Source organism: Neofelis nebulosa, chromosome 4 (assembly GCF_028018385.1).
Source record: "Neofelis nebulosa isolate mNeoNeb1 chromosome 4, mNeoNeb1.pri, whole genome shotgun sequence".
Lineage (NCBI taxonomy): Eukaryota > Metazoa > Chordata > Mammalia > Carnivora > Felidae > Neofelis > Neofelis nebulosa.
Genome location: NC_080785.1, coordinates 45912621 through 45929906, shown reverse-complemented (window position 1 = coordinate 45929906; position 17286 = coordinate 45912621). Strand labels below are relative to the sequence as shown.

Here is a 17286-nt window from a genome sequence, read left to right as displayed (position 1 = left end):
TGTAAATAAGACTACTCTACCTCAAGGTCATGAGATTCTCTAGGATCTTCTAGGAATTTCTAAAGCTTTGTCTTTCATATTTATTCACCTGGACACCTGGAACTTCTTTTTAGGGTGATCTAGAGTAGAGAGGTCAAATTCCTCCCACTACCCCAGCCCCCGGACATGGCTAGAAAGTTTTAACATTTCTTCTTTTGCCATGTAAGGACTACTATAAACTACTTCATCTTCTGACTCTCACTTCTTACAAAGACATCTTAATATGCAAACATGAGAAGAGCATAGGGTCAGAGTAAAGGAGAATCCTTTAAACCAAATAATTGAGTTGTACTGATTAATTTGTCTATATTTTTCTCATTTTGTTACAGGTTCTGTGCACTGGTTTATGGAGATGGGTGAAGGAACCTTATTTTTTTGAATCTGAAGGGCTGACATTCCCCAAGTCTAAAAATCACATAAGTGTCCAGTGTTTTCCAGAACTCTCCCAGGCAGCCACTAACTCTCAGGACTTTTAACACATCAGAGACACACTGGCCTCCAGAGACCCAAGATTTGTGCCTCTTTAGCTACTCGCACTGGGAAGCCCCTCTTAAGATTAACCCAAGTCCCTCATACTGCATTTTAAACTCCAGCCGCTCCCCATCAAATGTTTAAGGGCCTACTATGTACACACGTGGTGCCTGGCCCTTTTGAGCCCGCTGTTCAGCAGGGACAGGTGAGCAGTTATCACAGAGGGCAAAAAGGGCCAGGGCAAAGGCCAGGATGCGTTTAAGCCCATCAAGGTGACCAGCTGCTTTCTAAACAGGGACGAGTCAAAGTCTCTTCCCCTGGGAGCCTAAGTTGAGACCTGAAGGCTAAGTGAGAGTCGTTGGGGGTGAGGTGGGAGTCAGGTGCAGTGATGGGAGAGGCTGTAGAGGACTCCGGGGCTGGGAGATCAGCACAGGCAGAGCTGGAAGCGGTGAATGTTCTTCGGTGTGGCTGGGCCCTCCACGGCTAGGTCGGGATGGGGAGAGCCCTGTCAGCCGGCAGAAGGGGGATAGACTCGGAGAAGGCAGGGGAAAACCTGGAAGGGCTTGGCTGCGGGCACGAGGTAGGTCGGGTGCTGCGGGTTAGAAAGTTGGTTGAGAAGGACTCACACCCTCTTTCGCCCTGCCCTTGGCCACACATTCAGTGATGTTTATCGGAACCCAGCAGCCACCCTGCCCTTTCCTCAGCAGTCCAGTCTCCCAGCTTTCCGCCGACTTTAAATCACATTCGTCCCAAACAATAGGCCCAAGAACAAAACTCCTGTGACTGCCGCTCTCCGTCAAAAAGCAGTCACTGTGAGAACGTGTTTTCCATGGATTTTGCCAGAGTTTAGCGGCGCTTGTCAGTGAAAAGCAAGTCTGAGAGATTGGGGAGAGCACGGGAGCCACTCCAGCATCTCAGTTACTCTTCTGGCCAAGTAAAGACCCAGGAGACCTGCCCCACCAGCGCTGTGTAGAAAACTCACTTTTTCTTCACACACTTGACAGGCAGGGAGTACTTTGTATGCTCAGAAAGTCCATCTGCAGTCATCATCTGGATTTTCATTTCTATTTGATCCAGTCCATGGATTTTTTCCCCCCCCCAATCAACTTTCCCAGAAGGCAGTGCTTTGCTCTGGGGAATGGTTACGTCAAAGTCGGATAGCAGAGGATTTGAAAAGTAGCCTTTCCACGTGCCCCTCCTGGCTGTGCCCTAGATGATGGTCCCTCAGCAGCGCTTCCTAGAAACCACTGAGACTGAAGTTAAACTATACCGTCCTCAGCTGCAGTGATCCTGAACTGGCCCTTTGTGCAAGGCCATCCATGAGACACCAATGCCTCCGTGCCCTCAATAGGTCATTCACTCCCACTAAATGCTTTTACAGTGGAAATTCCCAGGTTAAGTTCCACAGGTAGAGATGAATATTTTGTGTGTGTCACCCATTGTATGGTTGTTCAAAATCACAGGGCCAGCAGGACTGGAATTTTTTCATCTTACATATTTTCCCACCTTTGAAGTATTAGTGATAGCTCCCTCATTTTGAGACTCAAGGTTTTTAAAACATTTTTATTCTGTGTGCCATGAATTCCACTTCTTTGAGCATCTGGGCTTAATGAATCCTTAGCATTTTTCTTTTGGGGCTTTGTTGGAAATGAAGGATACTCTCCACTACTCTGGTTGGAATATACGTGTTTTATTCCCTTCTAAGTTATCAGGCTAAATCCTGTGACCTTTGTCCCTTGAAAAGCAGGCAGTGTTTCCAAAATTTCTAACACAATTCCTCGGGAATGTGGAATGGGTTTCCTTGTGGACAGTGTTGTTTATGGGGTCTCTGTCTCCATTCATAGAAACCTGCATGTCAGAGAGACAGCGTATATATGAAAACATAGGATAAAGGTGCTAGAGAACCGAAATGCTCTGGGTAGCAGCCCCCCAAAACCTGACGGCTAAAAACAGCTCTCCTCGGCTGCAGCCCCAGCAGCAGCAGGTAAAGATGCACCCAGTCACAAACCGACTTACTAGGGTCCTGTCTGGAGTCCAGAAGACAGGAGACCTCTAAAATTTGATATAAAGTGATGAGTGTCTTGAGAGGTCCACTAAAGTGCCATGGCAGTCCTTTCTGCTGGGACAATCAGAGAAGGCTTCCTGGAGGTGTTCTGAAACCAGGCTGGAACGATGGCAGAAGAAGCAAGCGGCACTCGGAGATCTTGGTGGATTGGAGATTTATTTTACACCGGCGGGCTCAGAGGAGACTGTTTCTCCAAAGGTCTGAGCCCGGAATGCAAGTCAGGAGGGTAATTTATAGCCGACAACGTCCATATCTGTGGGGGGTTTTGCCCACAAAGCAAACAAAGGAAGAAGAACCCAGAGGAGGGGTCTCTAAGCTGGAGACCAGAGTTTGTTTTAGCCCCGTCGGCCATCTTTGGCGTACTTGACTTCTCCAACAGAGGAAGTGACATTTGCTCTGTTTCTTGAGTGAAGAAGGTAAGATTCTGAATAGAGACAGTAAAGGTGAGAGCAGATTTTTAGCCCACCCTCAGGGGGTCCCATCGCCTGTGATACAGAAAAGGAGAAGCTCAGAGTGAGTAAAGCTCTAGGAAGGGATGAGTGATGATGGAAGAGAACTAAGAACCTCTGGAGATGCTAAAGCCAGAAGGAGCCTGAGATGCATAGCAACCACCCCGAGTTATTCTTGGTGAGAATACAAGGCTTAAGGAAAAGACAGTGAAGAGAGGGAAAACCCCAAGCGGCCGATACAGGAAGGAAAAGAAGTGCAGTTGACCCTTGAACAACGGGATTAAGGGCACCCTTGCAGTCAAAAATTTGTGTGTAATTTTGGACTCCCCCAGAACTTTACTAATAGCCTACTGTTGACCACTGGCCTTACTGATAACATAAACAGTCGATTGATGTATATTTTGTGTGTTATATGGATTCAATACGATATTCTTACAATAAAGTAAGCTAGGGAGAAGAAGATGATGTTATTAAGAAAATCATAAGGAAGAGAAAATATATATTACAGTTCTATATCAAAAAACCCCACATATAAGTGGACCTGACAGGGGCCAACTTCCTCTCTGAGGTGGGAAACTGCTCAAAGTCTCAGATGAATGATGAGTAAGGCCACTCTGACAGAAGTGGACACCCTCCTCCAGCACTTGACCATTTATTCTTTCCTTTGTTGGGTATCCATGCTTCCCGTAGTCTAGCAAGCTCACGCATTCCAACAGTTTTTTCGAGTGCGTTTGAACGTTAAGCTAATACTTGTTTCATTGCTTTAAAAGGTGCCCTTTTAAAAAGCAGGATCCCAGTCACTAACACAGGAATGAACATTTTTATGGCCCTGTACCTTAATTAGGGGAGAGCATCGAAGTCATTTTAAATGGACTTAATCTCATCCTAAGCCTGGCCAACATTCCATTCCTAAGGGTTTACATCAAGGAAGTCATCCAAAAGGGGGAAAAAGGTATGTGTATAGAGTTCTATGTCACTGTAAAGGATAATGAAAAATTGGGAACAACAGAAGGATTGCTATGACACTTAAGAGTAATACTAACAATGCGCACCTGGGTGGCTTAGTAAAGTGTCCGACTCTTGGTTTCAGCTCAGGTCACATTCTCACGGTTTGTGAGATCAAGACCTGCAATGGGCTCTGCGCTTGTAGCAGGGAAATTGTTTGGGATTCTCTCTCTCCCTCTCTCTGCTCCTCTCCCCCTCAAAATACATAAAATAAACATTTAGAAAAACTAATACTAGTAAGTATGATGCTCACTTGTAATGTTAGCTATTAATCACTGAAAAGTGAGGTAATGTAGAAAAGAGGAAAATACAGAAAAAAGATTATACGAATACAGGCGGTTCACGGGAGGGCAGGAATCCCAACTTGTTTCCCTCTGCACTTCTTCTTCCTTTGTCTTTTCCCAGTTTTTCCCATGCTGGTTTGAGAACATGGAAAAATGAGTTGATTTTGGAGATCAATGACACTTTGGTGATTTTCTTCTGCTAATGAATGGTAATGTGTTGGAGGGGACAATCCAAGCAGTGATCAGGGTAGAGAAGACATTACACATAAGTAAAAGCCTCTCGCTTTGCCTGTGTCTTTCTTTTTTTCCCATTAGGCCCTGAACACATCTCCATCACCACTCTTAATGTTCTGGGGGTAATAACTATCTAGTATTATAATGGATGGTGCGGGGGAGGGGCTGGCGCATAGTAGGCACTTGATGAATATTGTGACATCCCTTCCAGTGCAAGCCTCTCTGGTTACAGTTTACCAGCCCCAGGGTAACTGATGTACGTACTGAAACAGCAAAAGGAGCTAAGGAAGCAAAATAAAGCAGCACTTTCAACTATTTCTATTTTACAAAGTGCTTGGTGAAACTGTAAAAGGATATTTAGTACCACAAAAAGTAGGCCAAGGGTAAGAAAAACTCTCCATACCCAGGAGAATTCAGCTGACCAAATTAAGTCTGATCCAGAATAAACAGTTCTCATCTGGAAATCTAGCAGTTCCAGAAAGTACTGTCCAAGTGGAAAAAGGCCCACGATGCTGGTCTGCATAATTATGTAACCCTTTAGGAAAGGGGAAGGAAGTGCCACCATCCTGGGGTACATGGGGAAAAGCAACCGTGAGAAAATAATAGTACTCAGGCCTCAAAGAAGGGGATTGTGCTATTAGAGAAACCAGGCTCACAAGCCCTTTCTCATGAACTTGACCAACTTTGGTCATTTTTCCCTGTACCTACCCAGTGTCCAAAACCGAAAACAAGGTTCCTATTATCCAATCCGTCCAACAGAAATAACTGTCAAATAGGCACGTGAATAGCACTGCACGTGAAGGAACTCGTTTGAAATGGGACTGGAGCTCAGCTGCAACGGTCAAGACCAGTCACGTCTGTGCTTTCTCTGGAAAAGCATGATCATCACCCCTTTGAAGATCACTTAAAAACATCAAACAAACTAGATCCCAGATGGTAAGAGGAATTTAAAATATAACTCTTTTTCCCTAACAAATTGTAAAAATCCAGGCTTGAAATTAAAAGCAGGGATTCAACGAGCTCGTGTACGCCATGGTCACAGCAGCATTTTTCACAGTAGTCAGGGGGTGGAAACAACCAAAGTGTCCACAAACAGAATGTGCCGTGTACAGACAATGGAGTATCATTCAGCCTTTGAAAGGAAGGAAATTCTGGCACATGCTACAGCACGGATGAACCGTGAAGTCACTGTTAAGTGAAATGAGCCAGGCCCAAAAAGACAAATACTGTGTGACTCCACTTGTATAAGGGACCTGGAGTAGTCCTAGTCATAGAGACAGAAAGTAGAGGGGTGGTTGCCAGAGGCTGGAAGGAGGGCAAGTGGGGAGGGGAGATAGTGTTTACTGGGCACAGAGTTTCAGTTTTGCAAGATAAAAAGTTCTGGAGATGGATGGTGGTGATGGTTATGTAACATTGGGAATGCACTAAAAAAATTTTTTTTTTAATTTTTTAGGACTTATTTTTAAGAGAGAGAGCACAAGTAGGGGAGGGGCAGAGAGGGAGACCAAGGATCCGAAGCAGGCTCCACGCTGTCAGCACAGAGCCTCACGTGGGGCTCGTACTCATGAACCATGAGATCGTGACCTGAGCCAAAATCAAGAGTTGGCCGCTTAACCAACTGGGCCACCCAGTCGCCCCCTCAAAAATAATTTTTTTAATGCATTTAAAAAGACCGTAGAACTAGGCACTGGAAGAGACACTTGGGATCTTTAACTTCAGTTCTCTTACACTTCACCACCGTTTATTATGGAATATTTCAAATATATACGAAAGTAGAAGAGTTTAGTAAACCTCCTTTTACAATATACCATTCAGCTTCGATAATTGTCAGCTTACAGCCAATTTTATTTCATTTTTACCGTTACTTTTTCCCCTCAATCCCACAGAATTTTTATCTTTTAAATTTTTATTTGGAAATAATTTCAAGCATACATGTAAGGAACAAAAAAATGAAAATAGTAAGACAAAATCAAATACCTATCACCCTTTACCCAGATTCATCCCTTCATCTCTCTCGCTCTCACGCACACACAACCCTCCCCAAACACTTTTTTTCCACCTATTGAGGGCAAGTTACATATATCATAGCCCTTTACCCTTAAATACTTCATTATGTATTTCTTTAAAATGAAGATATTCTCTTACATGTAGTACAGTCACCAACTTCAGTAAATTTAACACTGATTCAATTATATCTCTTCCACCTTTTGTATTCCAATTTTGGTGATTATGTTCTTTATAGCATTTTTTCTCTTCCAGTGCAGGGCTAGGTGTTGTATTCAGTTGTCAGCCTCCATTTCCAGAGACTTTCTCTTTTATAGCATTGACATTTTGGCAAAATAAATACCTCTTCCTTTTTTTTAAATAAGATGGTCCTCACTGGGGATTTGTCTACCATTTTCTTATGATTAGATTCCAAATACACATTCTTGCCCAGAATACTGCCTAGTTTATGTTGTGTTCCTCTCAGGATATCACATGTGGAGGCATATGTCTATCTGCCCCTTATTGGTGATGTTGATCTTGATCACTGGTCAAGGTTGCTGCCCAATTGCATCACTCTACAGTTACTGCCTTCCCCCCTTGCAAATAAGAAACAGTCTGGGCGGAGATGCTTTAAGATCATGCAAATAATCTGCTTATCAGCAACATTTCCCTTAGATTCAGCGTCTGTATTTACCTGTTGCTGCATAATACATATGTCAAAACTTAGTTGTTTAAAACAGTATTGGGGTGCCTGGGTGGCTCAGTCGGTTAAGCATCTGACTTCAGCTCAGGTCACGATCTCGCGGTCCGTGAGTTCGAGCCCCGCGTCGGGCTCTGGGCTGATGGCTCAGAGCCTGGAGCCTGCTTCGGATTCTGTGTCTCCCTCTCTCTCTGCCCCTCCCCTGTTCATGCTCTGTCTCTCTCTGTCCCAAAAAAAAAATAAACGTAAAAAAAAAAAGTTAAAAAAATAAAAACAAAACAGTATTTATGATCTCAGTTTCTGTGGGTCAGGAAATTGGTAGTGGTTAGCTTGATGTTTCTACCTCAGGATCTCTGGTGAGATTACATTTCAGTGTTGGCCAGAAGTTGCCATCATCTGAAGGCTTGCCTGGGGCTGGAGAATCCATTGCCAAGACAGTTCATTCATATACCTGGCAAGTTGTGCTGAAACTGTCAGTTCCTTGCTTCACAAACTTCTCTCTAGAGTTGCTTCTGTGTCCTCGTGGCATGGACTGGTTTCCTCTAGAGCAAGTGATCCCTGAGAGAACAATGCCTTTTGTGACCTACTCTTGGGACTCATACACTGTCACTTCCACTACAGTGGACTCATTAGGAGTTACTAAGTCCAGGGGCGCCTGGGTGGCTCAGTCGGTTAAGCGTCAGACTCCTGGTTTCAGCTCAGGTCATGATCTTGCAGTTTGTGGGTTCGAGCCCTACATCACACTCTGTGTTGACAGCACGGAGCCTGCTTGGGATTCTCTGTCTCCCTCTCTCCCCCCCTTTCTCTAAATAAATAAACAAACATTTTTTTTTAAGTGACTAAGTCCAACCCACATTACAGGAAACAATAAGCTCTAAACTTTTTTTTTTTCCCAAGCTCCAATTCTTGAAGGGAGACTATCAAAAAATTTGTGGACATATTTTAGGATCATCACAGCATCCACTGATAATTCTTGCCTGATACAGTTCTTTCTCTGATACCTGGAAAATAACGGTTTTCCAACTATATCCTATACTGTCTTTGAAGCAAACCCCAGCAGTATATTTCATCTGTAAATATTTAAGATGTATCTCTAAAACAAAGATGTTGTAATGTTATAAGCTGGTAACTTAATATTATCAAGTAACAAATCAGTATTTAAATTTCCATTTGTCTCATGAATGCCATATTTTTTGACATACAATTCACATCCCATAAAATTTATCCATTTAAAGTGTATAATTCAGTGGTTTATAGCATTTTCACAAAGATGTACAGTCATGATCACTATCTTAATTCCATCATCCCAAATAGAAAACCCTGTATCCAATAGCAGTCACTTACCATTTCCCACTCATCCCTTGACAACCATTAATATACATGCTATGGATTTGCCTATTTTGTACATTTCATATAAATGGATTAATACCATATGTGGTGTTTTCTGTCTGACTTCTTTCACGTAGCATAAAGTTTTCAAGATTGATCTATAGTGCAGCATGGATCTTTTTTTACTGCTGAATTCCATTGTACGGGTATACCACATTTTTATTTATCCACTTTTTGGCTATTATAAATAATGTTGCTATGAACATTTGTGTAGAAGTTTCTGTGTGAAGCCATGTTAATTTTTGGTTGAATCAGGACCAAAGTAAAGTCTACATAATGCTATGAGTGGATAAATCCTTTAAGTCTCTATTATAGGTTCCTCCTCCTACAACTTTATTTTTTCAATTTGTTAAAGAAATGGAGTCATTTGTCCTGTGTGGTTTTCCAAAATCTGGATTTTGTTGATTGCATAATTGAACGTGTTCTTCTAACTTCTATAGTTTCATAAATTGGGACCTGGGTATAGAGACTTGATCAGGTTTTCTTGGAGAGAAGAGGCAAGATGATTATAGGTAGGCTGTCATCCTACTAACCTAATTCTCTCTCTCTTTTTGTTGTTGTTTTCCTGATATTTTGATATTAATGATTATTGCCTAGATCCATTTTGGAATAAGAAGTAGTGGTATCTCGGGGCGCCTGGGTGGCTCAGTCGGTTGAGTGTCTGACTTCGTTCGGCTCAGGTGATGATCTCGCGATTTGTGAGTTTGGGCCCCGTGTCGGGCTCATGCTGACAGCTCGGAGCCTGGAGCCTGCTTCGGATTCTGTGTCTCCCTGTCTCTCTGCCCCTCCCCTGCTCATACTCTGCCTCTCTCTGTCTCTCAAAAATAAATAAATGTTAAAAAAAAAATTAAAAAAAAAGTAGTGATATCTCATTCTGTCATTCCTTCTTTATCTGTTAGCTAGAATATGTATAAAGAAAAAATTTGCCCCTAACTTTTATTATCACATGATTCAGTTTGCATATAAAAGGAAGGATAAAATGCTTGATTCTTTCCCTTTATTTTACCCTCTAATAATGATCAACTATTTGTAGGTTTTAAAAATGAACTTGTGGGGGCTCCTGGGTGGCTCAGTTGGTTAAGCATCCGACTTCGGCTCAGGTCATGATCTCACGGGGTTTGTGGGTTTGAGCCCCGCGTCAGGCTCTGTGCTGACAGCTCAAAGCCTGGAGCCTTCTTCGGATTCTGTGTCTCCCTCTCTCTCTGCCCCTCCCCTGCTCATGCTCTGTCTGTCTCAAAAATAAACAAACATTAAAAAAAATTTTTTTTAGGGGCGCCTGGGTGGCGCAGTCGGTTAAGCGTCCGACTTCAGCCAGGTCACGATCTCGCGGTCCGTGAGTTCGAGCCCCGCGTCGGGCTCTGGGCTGATGGCTCGGAGCCTGGAGCCTGCTTCCGATTCTGTGTCTCCCTCTCTCTCTGACCCTCCCCCATTCATGCTCTGTCTCTCTGTCTCAAAAATAAATAAACGTTAAAAAAAAAAATTTAAAAAAAAAAAATAAAAAAAAAAAAAAATTTTTTTTAAAATGAACTTGTGGATTAAATGTATTTAATACATTCTAATCCACTGGAGTTATTTTGTTTTTCTATAATAGTTCTTTTTTTTCCCTCAAAATAAGTTTCCAGGGTCACCTGGGTGGCTTAGTCGGTTGGGCATCCGACTTTGGCTCAGGTCATGTTCTCAAGGTTCCTGGTTTGAGCCCCGCGTTGGGCTCTGTGCTGACAGCTCAGAGCCTGGAGCCTGCTTCTGATTCTGTGTCTGCCTCTCTCTGGCCCTCCCCCCGCTCATGCTCTGTCTCACTCTCTCTCTTAAAAATAAACAAACATTGGGGCGCCTGGGTGGCGCCGTCGGTTAAGCGTCCGACTTCAGCCAGGTCACGATCTCGTGGTCTGTGAGTTCGAGCCCCGCGTCAGGCTCTGGGCTGATGGCTCGGAGCCTGGAGCCTGTTTCCGATTCTGTGTCTCCCTCTCTCTCTGCCCCTCCCCCGTTCGTGCTCTGTCTCTCTCTGTCCCAAAAATAAATTAAAAACGTTGAAAAAATAAAAATAAAAATAAAAATAAACAAACATTTAAAAAAATTTTAAAAAAATAGTAAGTTTCCATATTTTGGCAGGAACACATTAGTAGATTTTTTGACATTCATTATGTTAGATGATTAATGACATTTCTTTTGACATAAAGTCCTCTTATTTAGGGTTTAATAAATCAAATATTCTAATGGGTACACTTTTTCCACATAAAAGTAAGAGTTTTTGAAAATTTTCATGCTAATGTTTTCATTTTTGAAGAAGATAAAAAGGTTAAATATTTAATAGACCATTTCCAGGAAAAAAAAAAGGCATTGACCTATTTTATGTGATATCCACTAGGAGGTTCAGTAGATTAAGGGTAAAATTAAGGTCCCTTTATGTACCATTAAACAGCTGGCACCCTCATAGAGAGGAATATTTTCAGCATAGAAGGTAATGTGACACAACATGTGGTGGGTATTGGAAAAAGATCTACTTTCAAATACATATATTAATATTTGCATTTTACTGCCCCACCCCCGTCCCCCGCCCAAAATACTGCTTCTGGCACAGTGATGAAAGGCAGCGAAAAGTAACCACAATAAGTGAAGGGGAGATGTGTTATGATTCAGAAGCTTTAATTCGCAAAAAATTATTAATGTGTGTATCTTCTTCTTGGAGTTATTTTTACTGTTGCTCACATTGTCCTCTCTTTGCAATGGTTCTTTTCTTTTTTCTTTTATTCTATTTATTTATTTTTTTAGAGAGAATTCCAAGCAGGCTCTGCACTGAGCAGAGCTCAATCCCACGACCCTGGGATCATGACCTGAGCCAGAAGCAAGAGTCAGAAGCTCAACTGACTGAACCACCCAGGTGCCCTTTTTCTCTTTTTAAAAGAATTCTGTGCATGTTGTCAGTCCCTACAAAGCCAGACTGGGGACTGATCCCAGGGAGCCTGGATGCTGAGTCATGCCGTCTCTCAATAGTGCAATTTACTCCCCGCACCATCCCTCAAGCATTGGGCCATCCTGGCCTGTTGGATGGGGCCTGCCCTCACCCACCAGGTCATATTCCTGTGGCCAGCAGTTCCATAGCACTAAGCCATTGAGAAAAAGGTTTGCATGGTGATTACTGTCACACCCCATATGAGTCCTCGGGCCTTTCCAGCAATCTTGAATCTTAGATGTTTCCCATCCGACGGAGCCCTGGTCAGGCCTGGCCAATGGTTCATGTTGGCTAGTTGGTTCCTACGTCTTTTGATGTGACTGTAACAGCCTTCGATAGTTTCCTTGGTAGCTGGTGTAAGGTGTTTCTAGCCTCCTTTGTACATTTCTTGCCTCATATCTAGAATCAGCCTTTTCTTCAAGAATCTTTGGTTCCTTTTATTAGGAAATATTATCTCAAAAACTACAGTCCAGGGGCTAGGATGCTCCCTGCCATGATTGATAATTGTTTCCAGGCCTTTTCAGTAGAAAGGAGGAACATATGTTTTGTTCAAGATGTATGGTGAGTATCTACAGATATTTGCACTGCAAACTCAGGACCACAGGGATTTTACTTGCCCTCCTCTGTTTTACGTCTGGTTCTCCTTTCCCCCACGCAGAGAATCCCAGTTCTAAAGAGATTCTCGTAATAACAGATTAGATTATTATTCATTTGCTTGAACACACAGTATGTCTCGGGATACGGATACCAACACTACCACTAACAATGTGACTGACAACACTGAAAGATTTTTTTTCCTTATGGTTTGTTCCATTAGGGATGCACAAATTACTGTGTGTAATTTTTTGTGTGGTTATGCCACCCACTGGATACTAATTTAGATTCATTAGGTTCATCCTAAATTTTTAAAATTTAATTTTGCCTTATAATTATGTAAAAGTTTACCTAGTTCTAGTCAGATTTACCAAACAAGATATATTCAAAGTCGAAGAAGACTTTTATTTTTGGCCCTCATTCTGTTCCTTCCCTCTCCCTCTAACCATTTAAAAATGTTTGTAATTTCTTTTTCTACTTTAAACACATAAGCAAATATTATAGATAAAATAATACATATTTTACCACACACACACACACACACACACACACACACACACACTTTCTACCTTGCTCATTAATTTGAAGATCTCTGTGGATTTGACATTATTTAACCAATCCTCTCCTGATGGACATTTGGGTTGTTTCTGGGTTGGGTTTTTTGTTGTTGTTGTTGTTGTTGTTGTTCCTTTTTTTCTTTCTTTCTTCCTTTTTTTTTTTTTTTTTTTTTTTTTTGCTATTGCAATTAATGTTTTAAGGGTAACAGCCTTGTGCATATTTACAGTTAAAAATATTTTTTTTGCCAGGTGGAAAAATACATTTGTCATTTTGTTTTGGGGTGAGATCACTAGATATGAGATTGCTGGTTGAAAGGATTGGTAATTTTATCAGTATGGCCAAATCCCCAACAACTATGATAATTTGCAGGACCATTAACAATGTACGAATGTGCCTGTTTCTCCACCAACATATGTCAATCTTTTAGATTTTTGCCAATTTAATATATAAGAAATAGTATCTCAGTGTTGGTTTTATTTGTGTGTTTCATTTAATATGAATGAAGTGAGCATGTTTCAGTTAGCCATTTCTTTTCCTGTTCATTATCTCACAGAATCAATTTCCTGTAGAGTCCTTGGTCTTTTTATTTTTAAAAGCTCTTTAAAGATATCAAAGATAGTAACAATTTTAAATATTCTCAGATACCAGCAGGTGTCACAATATCACATAGAGGAACTCATTCATGTTTCTTTTAGTAATTCTATGAATATTCATATGTATAAAAACATGAACACATTTTTCAAGCAGCATTTGTTGAAAAAACTGTCTTTCCCTATTGAATTACCTTGGCACTTTGGTCAAAAAATTGATCATAAACACATGAAAATATGTCTCTGGATTCTACTATATTGTGCCTATCTACATCATCATGTAGTACCACACTGTCTTCATTATAGTATAATTTTGAGATTAAAAAAATTTTTTAATGTTTATTTTTGAGAGAGAGAAAGATCGTGAGTGGGGGAGGGGTAGAGTGAGGGAGACACAGAATCCAAAGTAGGATCTAGGCTCTGAGCTGTCAGCATAGAGCCCCATATGGGGCTCAAACTCAAAGGCTGGGAGATCATGACCTGATCCCAAATCGGATGCTTAACCAACTGAGCCACACAGGTGCCCCAAAAGATTTTAACTAATCTCTACACCCAACATGGGGCTCAAACCTACAACCCTGAGACAAAGAGTCACGTGCCCTACCGACTGAAGCCAGCCAGGCACCCCTGAAATTTTTTGTGTAAGGACTCTAAATTTGTTCTTTTTGTAAAAATGGTTTTGGCTATTGCAGATCCTTTGCTTTTCTGTAAAAATGTTAAAATCAGCTCAATTCTGAGAAAAAAAGTGTACTGGCATTTTGATAGGGATTGCATTAAATGTGTAGAACAACTCGGGGCGCCTGGGTTGCTCAGTCGGTTGAGCGCCCACTTCGGCTCAGGTCACGATCTCGCGGTCCGTGAGTTCCAGGCCCACATCGGGCCCCTGTGCTAACAGCTCAGAGCCCAGAGCCTGTTTCAGATTCTGTGTCTCCCTCTCTCTGACCCTCCCCCATTCATGCTCTGTCTCTCTCTGTCTCAAAAATAAATAAACGTTAAAAAAAATTTGGAAAAAAAAAATGTGTAGAACAACTCAGAATTGCTATCGTAACAATATTCTTTCTTTTCTTTTTTTTTTTTTTTTCGTAACAATATTCTTTCAATCCATGAACATGCTCTATCTGCCCTTCTTTAGGTCTTTAATCTGTCTCAGCAATGTTGTATAGTTATCAGTGTACAGGCCTTATACATCTTTTGTTAAATTTATTCCTAATTTTGTTATGTCATTGTTAATGATTTTTTTTATGATTGATAGTATATAAAATACAACTGATTTTTGTTTATATGTATTGTTCTTGTATCCTTGCCTAAGGATGCTTGCTAAGTTTATTCATTCTAGTTGCCTGTTTTTTCCCCCTTTAATTCCAAGCTGTATGACTTTTTCTTTTCTTGCCTTATTGCCGTGGCTAGTACAATTCCACATAGAAGTGATGAAAGCAGACATCCTTGTCTAGTTCCTGGTCTTAGGGGGAAAGTTTTCAGTCTTTCACTATTAAGCATGACATTAGCTGTATGTTTTTCATAGATGTTCAGTGTCAGATTGAGCAAATTTCCTTCCCTAATTTGCTGTTTTTGTCATAAAAGGATATCAGATTTTGTCAAATATTTTTTCTATGCCTACTGAGATCATATGATTTTTCTCCATTATTCTGCTAATATGGTGTATTATGTGATTTTCAGATGTTATACCAACCTTTCATTCCTGGGATAAAACCTCCTTGGCCAAATCCTTTTTATATGTTGGTGAGTTATTTTTTTTCTTTTTTAAATGCCAAATCATTTGATGTTAATTTATTTGATAAATCCTTTCTCCATAGTGTCAGATACTCCACGACTAATTACTACAATTCCAAAATAGTGGTCTGAATTCAAATTCCCTTTGTGACCTCTGCACTCCTTTGTATAGATTTTTATTTTGTGTCTACTACATGCTAGGCATTTAGATGTTGAGGATACAGAAATAGAGTAGATAGATGCAAGCCCTTGCCCTCACAGCAGTGGTGAAGACAGTCAAAACAAGTTATAAGATAGCTTGATGAATGCTGTACAATATTGGGTACAATTGAGATTTAAAAAAGAAGGAACCCAAGATAGAATTTTTTTACGCCACCTAAAGGAAATTACTTGACATGTGAATTGAATTTAACCAGGATCACCATAGCATTTACCATCCAAACAGGAATTTTTAAAAGTCAAAGGGAGAACAAGTATAAACCAGGATGTATGGTTATCTTAGCTCTAACCAAAGGGGAAGAGTGTTTGAGGGAGAAAAAAATTTTATGTGAAAGAGGACAAGGCCTATTAAAGTAACTAAAAAAATCTCAATTTAGTGAGTTTATAAACTGTAAGAAAGAAAATTAGGCTTGAAAAGCAAGGAGAGATCAGATTCTAAAGTCCTTGTAAATCAGAAAGGAACCTGCAGCACTGTATTCCGAAGACAGTAAAAGTTCAAAGCAAAGTCATGACATCATTGTTGGAAAAAGATAAGTTGATTGTGGTGTGGAAAAGTGTGAACAAAGAAAGGGATCAGCAGCAATCATTTGGGGAGAAATGGAGAGTATGTATGGGTTTTTGGAGTCGTGAAATGTTTTGTAATTGTGTTTGCTATTTGAATTACAGCTCAAGAAAGCTGTTTTGTTTTTTAAAAGATTTAGGAAATTAAGTTCTCAAGGTGAAATGATAGGGGCTTTAGATTGATGTGTTAGAAATGAAGATGAGTTCAAGAGATATTTAAGAGAAACTAGAAGGCCCTGTGACTCACAGGATATGGAGATGAGGGAGAGAGGAAAGTCAAATTGACTCCCAAGATTCTGGCCTAAACAGCAGGATGGATGATGGTGCTGTGTACTGAAAGAACCTGAACCAGATGCATGTGTGAGGTGTGAGTGGGGGGGAGATCTTAAGACATGTTGGGTGTGAGATAACTGAGATAAGCTAGAGATTTGTTTTGGACTGTTTGTGTCCCTCCAAAATTCATTTGCTGAAACTCTAATCTCAGTGTGATGGCATTGGGAAGTAATTAGGTTACGAGTGTGGAGCCTTCGTGACTCTCATTAGTACCCTTATAAGAGGCCAGAGGGCTTGCTCCGTCTTTTTTTTGCCACGTGAGGATACAAGAAGTCAGCAGTCTATATTAGCCCAGAAAAGCGTCCTCATCAGAATCTGACCATGATCTGACTCTGACCTCAGACTTCCAGACTCCAGAACTGCGAGAAACAAATTCCTAAGCCACCCAGTCTATGGCACTTGGTTATAGCAGCCCAAGCTAAGACAATATCCAAGTCAGGCTCTCAGATGAAGGTCTAGGCCGAAGGAAATCAACAGAAGTCACTGAAGTAAACAGTACTGGTTAAGGCATGTGTGAATATACAAAATCAAGATGTAAAAGAGGTGAAGTCAGCTTCTGAGGAAAGGCCCCAGAGGTAGGAAGAAAACCAGGCGAGTGTAACGTCACAAGTCCAGTTTCGAGTCTTTCAAATAAAGCGTTCAACAGTGTAAAGTGCTATTATGTGTCAAAGCAAACCAGCAGAGTCCAGTCTGGACTTAAAAAAAAAAAAAAAAAGAGAAAGAAAGAAAGAAAAAGAGGGGCGCCTGGGTGGCTCAGGCAGTTAAGTATCCAACCCTCGATTTCAGCTCAGGTCATGATCTCACAGTTCCTGAGTTCAAGCCCCGTGTTGGGTTCTGACAGCATGGAGCCTGCTTGGGATGCTCTCTCCCTTTCCTTCTGCCTCTCTCCCACTCACTTGCATGCTTGTGCTCTCTGAAAATAAACTTAAACAAAACAAAACAAAGTTCAAGTTTCAGTAGAGTGATAGTGGCAGAAACCAGGCTCACATGGTTCAGTGGTAAATGGTGAGATACGGTTTGTCAAAGGCAATTCCAGGAAGGAATTAGGTTTTGAAGGGGGAAAGAAGGAAGGGGGTGAGGAGGAAAAGACTGTTTTACAAAAAGGTTTGGTCATGTTTAAAGAGAAAG

General features: G+C 41.2%; 1 protein-coding gene across 1 annotated transcript in view; it reads left to right on the top strand.

Annotated features, from left to right (window-relative positions):
* Positions 1-2062, top strand: part of AVL9 (AVL9 cell migration associated) — a 75999-nt gene extending 73937 nt beyond the window's left edge. The window contains exon 17 of the transcript XR_009260334.1: positions 369-2062. The gene's annotated coding sequence lies outside the window, so the exon portion shown is untranslated. The remainder of the gene's footprint in view (positions 1-368) is intronic.
* The last annotated feature ends 15224 nt before the right edge of the window (positions 2063-17286 follow it).